At 41.2% G+C, this 10,114-nt stretch overlaps 1 non-coding gene across 1 annotated transcript; it reads right to left on the bottom strand.

The window, feature by feature from the left end:
• Window positions 1-9,178: 9,178 nt before the first annotated feature.
• LOC125997748 (U7 small nuclear RNA) lies at window positions 9,179-9,240 on the bottom strand. Its single transcript, XR_007491770.1, has one exon. It is a non-coding gene; the product is annotated as a U7 small nuclear RNA (small nuclear RNA).
• Window positions 9,241-10,114: the final 874 nt, after the last annotated feature.

Here is a 10,114-nt window from a genome sequence, read left to right as displayed (position 1 = left end):
GATTTTAGAAGCATGAGCTGTGAGCAGGATTTTTGTTATATTTTAAATATGTTGTTGATTCACCACTTTAAATTTATGTCTGGGGCTCCAATCATGTGCTGCCTTGGTTCAAGTCTTCCACAGCCTTCTGTATTTGCCTTTTTAGTGAATTATTTTGTTCTTGTGTAAAATGACACTAAAGAGGCATTGCTCTTTTGAATTTTTCTTAAAAGGGCCATAGTTTAGTCTTATTGGTGGTTCCCATCATTTCCCCTGTATTAGATATAACCATCGTGTGACTTGCTTTTTCTTAGGAACATAAAAGTCTGTTTCCTTTCTGATCTATTTCTGCCTCATAATTTAGTCTTGTAGGTGATTCCCATCATTTGTCCTGTATTAGATGTAACCATCATGTGCCTTGCTTTTTCTTAGGAACATAAAAAACTCCTGTTTCCTTTCCCTGATATATTTCTGCCTCATTATCGGGATATCCATATGAATCAGTCACAGTCCTAAAGTGTCTCCAGCTCTCCGGTTTTGTGCTACGGGCTTTTCCCTACATTCTTTTACTTGTAACTGACCCAAAGTTGTGGGTAAATGATTCTTACTTTTATTATTCTTAAGAATATTAGTGATAGCTTTTAAGCAAAATTCTTTGATTTTCTGCCTAAGGCTTCTCTTTTTAAAAATCATTCTCGGGGGGCCGGGCGGTGGCGCTAGAGGTAAGGTGCCTGCCTTGCCTACGCTAGCCTAGGATGGACCACGGTTCGATCCCCCGGCGTCCCATATGGTACCCCAAGCCAGGAGTGACTTCTGAGCACATAGCCAGGAGTAACCCCTGAGCGTCACCGGGTGTGGCCCAAAAACCAAAAAAAAAAAAATCATTCTCGGCTATTTCTGTGTAATTCATAAAATCATTAACCTGCTCTCAAATGATTATATTATGGGTTTCTATAAAACCCAGTCTTCCAAGGTTACTGTAGCACAGAATAAGAAAAACAATCATCATTGTTCCCAGAAGCAGTACATTACATGGGGACTAGTTTGTTACTTCGGGACCGCCTATAACTGCTTCAGGAGACTAACTTCTTTGAAGCTTTTGCCTCAGGTCTGAGAGCATGGCTTTCTTCATGTCATGTGGACTCCACTGGAGCTGCCATGGCAGGGGACTGTAATGTCTTCCAATGATTGTGAGATAACATTGTTCCCCAAACTCAACTTTATCTAGGGGACGGATATATCGTCCAAACAAGACAAATTCACCTGTTCATTGGGGATGCAGTAATGTACCCCATATGAGTCATTTGAACCAGGGGGTCAGAAATGTCCCCCAAATGCACCACTTAAACCAGGGGTCTGAAATGTCCCCCAACTGCTGCTGACGTCCTGCGCCTCAGCAGCTCTAGTGGGGGTGAAGTCCTCACGAGAAGAAAGCGGGAGCACGGGCGGACAAACAGGATAATATTGAGTATGTGGGGTCAACACATCTTCCGGCAGGAAGTGTGACGACTTTATTCTCGAGACAGAGGTTTTTATAAGGTATAGCAGTCACAGGTGTTAAAGATATTAATTATCATGACGAAACAAACAGTTTTTATCAATTTAACTTCAATTTTGCCCCAGAACTTCAGCTGCAAGATAGAAAAAACGTATAAGGTCCTAAAAGGGGTTTTGTTGTAATATTTTGGTGCTGTTAATTTCTTTAGCCAATTATTTAATAGAGACCACATTTTTTCCATTAAGATTTATAAAGGAGAAATTGTCAATTAACTAAAAATGCAATGTCAAGCATCTCTAATGAAATTCCTCAACCATCCACGCAGGGGAAAAGGCATCCACAGCGGGCCTTTTGAGGAATCCCATGGAGGGTATTTCAGTTTACCCCACCAGGACAATCTAAGGATACATCTGGTGGACTGAATTCCCCTAAAAATTTATGAAGGCGTGGCACCCAACTTTATCCCCAAGACTCCATCTGTGATAGTAGGACTTGTGTCCCCCAATTCAGTGCCTTTAATTGGGCAGCATAAAATAATACCCAAACTCAGCACCTTGATCAGGGTCATAAATGTCCCCCAAACTAGGATAGCTTCTCAGAGGCAGAAATGTGCCCCATCTGAGGCTCCTTGATTGGGGGACAGAAAGGACAGCCAAGTGAGCCACCTTGATCCAGGAGGCAGCAATGTTCCTCATTAAGGTACCTTGATATCATGCTGAAATTATTCCCAAAATTGGCACCTGGAACCATTGGACAGAAATGTACCCCAAACCAGGCCTCAGGAAAGAGACTGGATGGAACAGGACTCTACATTTCTATTTGCTGCTCAATGTTAGGATGATGGAAAATGCCAAGGCCGTAGCAGGGTGTGGGCTGTGTTGGAGGTGTGCCAGGGTATTCCCCCAGTTTTTACTTCAGATTGTGTCCAGAAGGTCCAGGGAAGAGGCTCCATTGACTAAATGCAGGCTTTGCATGCATGAGGTCCGAGTCCTTTCCCTGGCATCACATGATCTCTTGAGCAGAAGTCCAGGAATAACTGAAAAACACACCAAATGAAAAATCTAGTGATTATATATCCAGGTAATGAGGCTCAATGAAACAATGATTTTGAAGGGTGCATGAAGAAACCCAGTTTTTAAAGGAAACCCTTGGTGGAGCTTTAACCTGCAGAATAGGATACTTTGGGGGCAATCATGTCAATCTCTTGGCACCCTCAAAATCTGGCAATACTTAATTCTTATCTCTAGTAGATCCCAAGTCAAACAAAAGTCAGGGTTAGGAGCTAGAGCTAGACACTACCTGGTGCGGTGTCTTTTCCTGGCCAGCACCCACTGCAGCACGACAGTCTAAAGCTGGCATGTCTACTGAGTCCCAGCATGTGGAGGTGTGTCTCTGGGCAGAGTGCATCCTGTCAGCAGAAGACTGTCTTCTGGATCATGAGAATTGTCCCAGGATCTCTTCGTGTCAAGAGACATCATGGCGAAAGAGTCCAGACTATTGGTTTTAAGTCTGAAAATTGTCTGATTGTCTCAGGGCAGAGAATAAAGTGAAAGGTGCCCTGAACCTTTATTTTATAAAATGGCTACAAAAAGGCCCAATCCTACCTGTCAATGCCGCTAGGGCTAGGCAGTGTCCTGGAGGCCATGCCTGAAGCTGGTCGAAGATGAGCTTGTGCATGCTGTTGTTGGCACTCAGTTACCAGTTGGCAGCAAAGGGTTGCAGAGAGTTGGGCTGGTTCTTACAGCAGCCTCTAGGGTTCTAGACATGAGGGGGCTGTTGGAGGAATTATGGGAACCTTAGTACTAACAGGTATTTGCTGTTAGTGGCAGTTAGAAATTAAGTTTGATTTTCTCTTTTAGTACTGTGTTATGTGACTACATATTTCCTCTTCCTTTTTTCATTCTGGAGAAGCCCAGGTACTCTCTTTTTTTTGGGGGGGGGTTTGGGTTTTGGGGCCACACCCGGCGATGCTCAGGGATTACTCCTGGCTGTCTGCTCAAGAATAGCTCCTGGCAGGCACGAGGGACCATATGGGACACCGGGATTAGAGCCAACCACCTTTGATCCTGGATCAGCTATTTGCAAGGCAAATACCGCTGTGCTATCTCTCTGGGCCCCCAGGTACTCTCTTGAATATGGAATCCACACTGACTCTCTCTTCACATCTTAGTACATAGGTTTCTTTTAATAGAAACTACCTTGCTTCACAGGAAGTAAAATAAGATGAAAGGGAGAAAGTGGGGAGGGAGGCAGGGAGAAAAGGAAGGAAGATTAAGGAAAGTAATTTACTGGAAACACTCCTGGAAAGCAGGTTTCAAACAAAACAGAGCAGGAGATGAAGGCTGCTTGCTTGCTTTTATTCAGTTGACCTGAGTTCAATCTCTCAGCACCATTTAGGCTCTTCAAGCCCTGCCAGGAGTCACCCCTAAGCATTTAGCCAGAAGGAAGTCCTGAGTCCTGCAGAGTGTGGCTCAAAATGAAAGGCATGCCTTCTTTTTTTTGGGGGGGGTGCCACACCCGGCGCTGCTCGGGGGTTACTCCTGGCTATCTGCTCAGAAATAGCTCCTGACAGGCACGAGGGACCATATGGGATTCAAACCAACCACCTTAGGTCCTGGATCGGCTGCTTGCAAGGCAAACACCATTGTGCTATCTCTCTGGCCCCAAGGCATGCCTTCTTAACCAAGATTCTCAGGACCCCTGTATTATCCTCCAATCCCCACCGGGAGTGATCCAAATATGTAGATTCAGAAGTAAGCCCTGAGCACCACCAGGTGTTGTACCCAAATAAACACCCCCCAAAAGTAGAACAAGAGCATTTTTATTTTTTAAATAACCTTGAAACAGAGTTTGCTGTTGACATTTGTGTTTTATTCATATCATGCAGAACCTGAATACATTATAGTGCATCTATCGTAAGCTCTTCCCCAAGAAAAATAAAATTATGCCCAGGAGCCTAGTCTCAAGCATGCAGGGTACCTGTCCAGTTTTCCGGCTGTGGGCTTACTGAGAAAAGGATTCTGCCCACACATGACCAGGGGAAATGCAAGAGAATCTCTTATCTACATAAACTCCCATGAGACCTCCTGGGCAGTGGTAAAGTTTGACAGTGAAATAGGAAAGTAGCACCTTGAGACTACAAAATGAACCATGGTAAAGCCTCACAAAACTCCAAACTCCTGGTGGGCAAAGAGGCAATCCTGCAGACCAATCTGTCCTAATCCCTTTGCCACCTTCTGAAATGGAGATCAGAGTGGAAATGCTTAGGATGTTCATGGAACTCAATAAAACAGTGGAACATACAGCCAATAAAATTCAGGAAAACGTGAGAACAACAAAGAGAAAACTAAAAGCAAGACATGTTTGGGGCCAGAGTAATAGTACAATGGGTAGGGCAGTTTCATTGCACATGGCCGACCCAAATTCAATCCCAGGCATTCCATATGGTTCCATGTGCTGTCTAGGAGTCATATTTAAACACAGAGACAGAATTAAATTCTGAGCGTCATCATGTGTGCCAAAAAATATCAAAACAAAACAAAATCATTTGACAAGTGAAAAACTTGGTAATCAAAATGAGCAACATGGGGCCGGAGAGATAGCACAGCAGTAAGGCATTTGCCTTAGATACAGAAGGACAGTGGTTCGAATTCTGACATCCCATATGTCCCCCGAGTCGGCCAGAAACGATTTCTGAGCATAGAGCCAGGAGTAATCCCTGAACGCTGCCGGGTGTGATCCAAAACCAAAATAATAATAATAATAATAATAATAATAATAATAATAATAATAAGCAACAAATACTGAGGACCAGAAGGTGATTTGGAGTGGTGAAGGCTGTGAACAGAGGGAACACTGAGACCACGAACCCTGGTCCTGCTTATGAGAATGTCAGGGCTCTGTGTGGTCAGCTGTGGGGCACACTGACTCAGGGGTCGGACATAAGGATCTCTTGTTTCCAGAGAAGTTTGGCTTTCCAGAAAAAATGGAGGGAGTTTCCCTTGGCCACAGCTTGTGGTAAGCCTCAGGAAATCAAGGCTCCTGGTTCCTCTTCAAATATTACTGGCCACAGTCTGTTATTATTTGGGTCTTTTGGACTAACTGTTCAGCTGTGGACCCCTCTATGCAAGTGAACCCCCTTACTGAGAACCATGTTCTGGTTATTATCTTGGGAAGACTGAGCAGGAGTGAGAGGGATATAGAGCCCCGCTGGTTCCCATCATGTCCTTGGACTCACCCACCATTCTTTTTTTTTTTATTGTGGTAAATGTAAATTACAAATCTTTCACAGTAATATTTAAGGCAAATAAAAACAATGAATGAGGGGCATTACCACCACCAGTGTTGCCCTCCCTCCACCCCTGTTCCCAGCATGCATCCCACATTTCCCTCCTTTACCCCCATAATGCTAGTGGTACTATTTCCCACTTGTACAGCTTGTTGTAGATTGGGTATCAATTTTGTTTTTATTGACTATAATTTGGTATTCAAGTCTTATAATTTTTTATTTCCACCAAATGAACATATGACTGTCTGGTCTTGGTACCATTGGGGGATAAAAAAGCAAACAAAAAAGAGAAATTAGGAGGAGTCTGTCTAGGTATTATAAATATCCATTTAGAAGAAGGAAGGGGAAAAAAGAGGGAAAAGGTAGGGAAACAAAACAAAACAAAAACAAAAAACAGTAAGAGAGTAACAATAAAAGTACAAAATGAGAATGAATCAAAAACCAAAATCATCAGCTACAGGGAAAATAAACAACCCAGACCAGCAACTTCTTTTTTTTTTAATTAAGTAATTTTTATTTTGACCAAAGTGGATTACAAATCTTTTACAGTAATATTTTAGGTACATAGTGACATTGAATCAGGGGCATTCCCACCAACAGTGTTGTCCTCCCTCCTCCCACCATTCATCCCATATCCCCCTCCTTTGACCCCCCCCCAGGCTGTTAGTATAAGTGGTCCCTTCTGTGTCTAGCTTGTAGATTGGGTTTTGATTCTGTTGTCGTTGGCTTTGGTGTTTAAGTATCATCATTTTTTATTTTTACTCAATGTTCATACAACTATTTGGTCTTGGTACCCTCCATTATTTCCCCCTCAATATGTGAGGCAGAACAAGTGGTTCAAGTTATGTGGTTCTGTTTGGAGGGAAGAAAAAAGAAAGAGAAAAAAGAGGGACAAAAATCAAACAAGCAAGAAACAGGAGAAGACCTTCTAGAGGCTAAAATATCAATTTAAGAGAAGAAAGGGAAAAAGGAAGAAAAACATAAAAACCATACAAAAAATTAAACAGAAGAACCTGAAAAGTACCACAGCACTGAAGACAACAAACAAACAATAACTACAGTCCTGAAATAAAAACAAAACAAGGGGCCGACGAGGTGGCACTAGAGGTAAGGTGTCTGCCTTGCGAGCGCTGGCCAAGGAAGGACCGCGGTTCGATTCCCCTGGCGTCCCATATGGTCCCCCCAAGCCAGGGGCGATTTCTGAGCGCTTAGCCAGGAGTAACCCCTGAGCATCAAACAGGTGTGGCCCAAAAAACAAAAAACAAAACAAAAAAAGCACACAGAAAAAGAAAAACAACAACAACAATGATAACAAAAAATTAATTTGTGCTTTTTTTTGCATAGGCACAGTAAATATTGGGTCAATTAGAAAGGGAATTCCCTTGGCCTAAGACAGTGGTCGGCAACCCTTTCTTTCAACTGAGCCAAATCTCGCCAAAACCACGATTGAAATTTATTTATTTATTTTTTTTGGCAGCTCTCAGGGGTTACTCCTGGCTCTATGCTCAGAAATCACTCCTGGCAGGCTCAGGGGGCCATATGGGATGCTGGGATTTGAACCACCGACCTTCTGCATGAGAGGCAAATGCCTTACCTTCATGCTATCTCTCTGGCTCCAAAAGCCACATTTTTAAAACCGAAAATACATAAGATGGTATTTAGTTTCAATAAGTTTTTATTGAAAATATTCTGCATGCAAGTATCCACATAGGTCGGAAGGATACAAATAGCACAACTAATAAAACAAAAACTTTTTTTTTTTTTTTTGGTTTTTTGGTCACACCCGGCAGTGCTCAGGGGTTATTCCTGGCTCCAGGCTCAGAAATTGCTCCTGGCAGGCACGGGGGACCATATGGGACGCCGGGATTCGAACCGATGACCTCCTGCATGAAAGGCAAACTCCCTACCTCCATGCTATCTCTCCGGCCCCAAAACAAAAACTTTAGAATAATATTATTTATCGATAATGTTAAATTCCATAAAATTTGCCTTACAGTGTAGAGAAAATTACATCCTGACAATGACTGACAAAGTCATAAACAATAATGTGAACAATGGCCTTGCGTTTCCTTGGATATTGAGTAAGTCTGGTTTGTATGTTGTTTTTAATTTTAGGCACGATTCCAGGTTCTCATTGATGAGACAATTTCTCAATTTACTCTTGGTAAGATTCATGCTTGAAAATGATTGTTCGCATAAATATGTAGACCCAAACAAGAAAAGAACAGCAAATGCTAGCTTTTTTTAGTTGATTTGAGTCAGGAATACTATTCCAGGTGTTAAAAATCAACATGTCTTCCTTCTCCAGGCATTTGTGTTTCTCCAATCTTTCTAAATTAGTACAAAGACGTTCAAATTTCGAGCTCCACAGTTCTTTGTTTTTAAATCCAGAAATTGCATTTCAAAGTTGCCAATGTCGATATTAAAGGGAGAAAAATTTAATTCCATTACAGTGGCATACAGAGGTTTTTTTTTTTTTAACAAAGGCCAACGTCGCTTTGCTGTTTCTGAAATCCTGAAACCTCTTGAGAAAAGCTTCCCTCATATTTAAAAGTGCTGTTTTAAAATAGGTAATGTCAATATCAGAATTATTTTCTTGGCAATGTTTCAACAGGCTTGGAAGGTGAATCAAAGTTTCTCTGTCAAAATCTTGAGCAAAAACAGATCATTCGTTTTCAAAAGAAATAACTTCTTCTAACATCGAAAAAATTGTTTCCTTTCCCCTGTAGTTTATGATTAAGCTGATTTAGATGTGAAGTAACATCCACCATGAAATACAGTTTTTGAATCCACTGATCGTTTGTTAATTCCGGATAGTGAACACCCTTCTCAAGGAAAAATGCTTTGATTTCTGATAATAAGTAAGCAAAATGTTTCAAAACGTTTTCTCTTGATAACCAAAATGTGCTGAAAATTTGAAACCCTACAATATGGAGATGAAACAGGTAAAAGAGAAAAACCTTTTAACAATCTTTAAAAGCAAGAACAGTGTTCCAGAGAAAAATAGTGATTTCACTGAAAGGAAAAAAAACCTATTGACACTTTAGTGTATGCTGCAAGAAACCAAACTAAAATACACAGGAAAACAAAAATGACACTTTGTTAAAGGCATATGATATATCATAAAGGAATTATGATAGAGTGCCTGAAACATTTAAAAAATAATGTTTTATTTAAGCACACTTGTTACAAAATTATTCATACTTGAGTTCCAATCATAGAATGTACACTACCCTTCACCAGTGCACTTTCCCCACCACCAATGTCCCTTGTTTTCTTCCCCTTCACCCTCCTCTATCTATGTCAAGGGTAGGCATTTTGCTTTTTCTCTCTATCTTTTTCTTTATGACACTGAGGTTTGCAAACTTTTCTTTATGACACTGTGGTTTGCAATATTGTTTGTTTTTTTTTAAGGGTGCCTTTTGGTGGAGACCAGAAGGCCTGCTGGACAAATTCTAAAAGAGCTATAGCACTTGTTTGCAATATTGTTAATTAAAGGGTACCATGCATGTCACTTATCCATTTTCAGCATCCAGTTCTTGTCCAGAGTTATAAGTTCCAAATACCAATGTCATAATGTACCTTTCTCTATTCTTACTGAACTCACCACTTTTTATGGCAAGCTTCCTATTATGGACTAGTCCTCCTGTCCCTCATCCCTATTTTCTGTAGATATTATTACCATATTGCCATTTATTATTTTTATATGCCACAAATGATTTTTCTGTGTCTACACATATCCTTCTGATTCATTTCACTCAGAATAATAATCTGATGTGTTGATGTATGTACAGATGATACACTGTGCACAGCTCAGTGTTTTTGTGTAGTCACAAGAAACAGAAGTTGCTCACCCGTACATTGTATCCACTCATTGTATGATAGACTGGATTAAAATAAAACTCCCTGCTGAACTAAACTATGTGACAGATGACACAGTAAAGATAATTTGCAAAATTCACAATTGTGATCAAATCCAGGCTATTCACCACCCTGGGTGAGAGTATGGATGCCCTCTACTAGCATCTTCTCCATGAAGAAGTGAAGTGGCTGTTCAGGGGAAGGGTGCTCTCTCGCCTTGTTGGCAAGAGGGAAGAAGTAGTGCAGTTCCTGTGAGAGCAGAACTCTGACTTTATACAGCCCCAGTTGGACAAGGAATGGGTGGGTAGCTAAGCTTGTGTATTTGGCAGATATTGTTCGTTTTCTCTATGAATTTAATATTTCTCTGCAGGGGAGTTTCACAAGTAGTTTTTACAGTGAGACATAAGATGAATGTGTTCGAAAAAGAATCTGATTCTGGGATAGCTGTGTCTGAGGAGGAGATATTGAAATGTTTCCACTCTTGCAAA

Source organism: Suncus etruscus, chromosome 19 (assembly GCF_024139225.1).
Source record: "Suncus etruscus isolate mSunEtr1 chromosome 19, mSunEtr1.pri.cur, whole genome shotgun sequence".
In the NCBI taxonomy this organism is placed as follows: domain Eukaryota; kingdom Metazoa; phylum Chordata; class Mammalia; order Eulipotyphla; family Soricidae; genus Suncus; species Suncus etruscus.
This window is presented reverse-complemented; position numbering and strand designations above follow the sequence as displayed.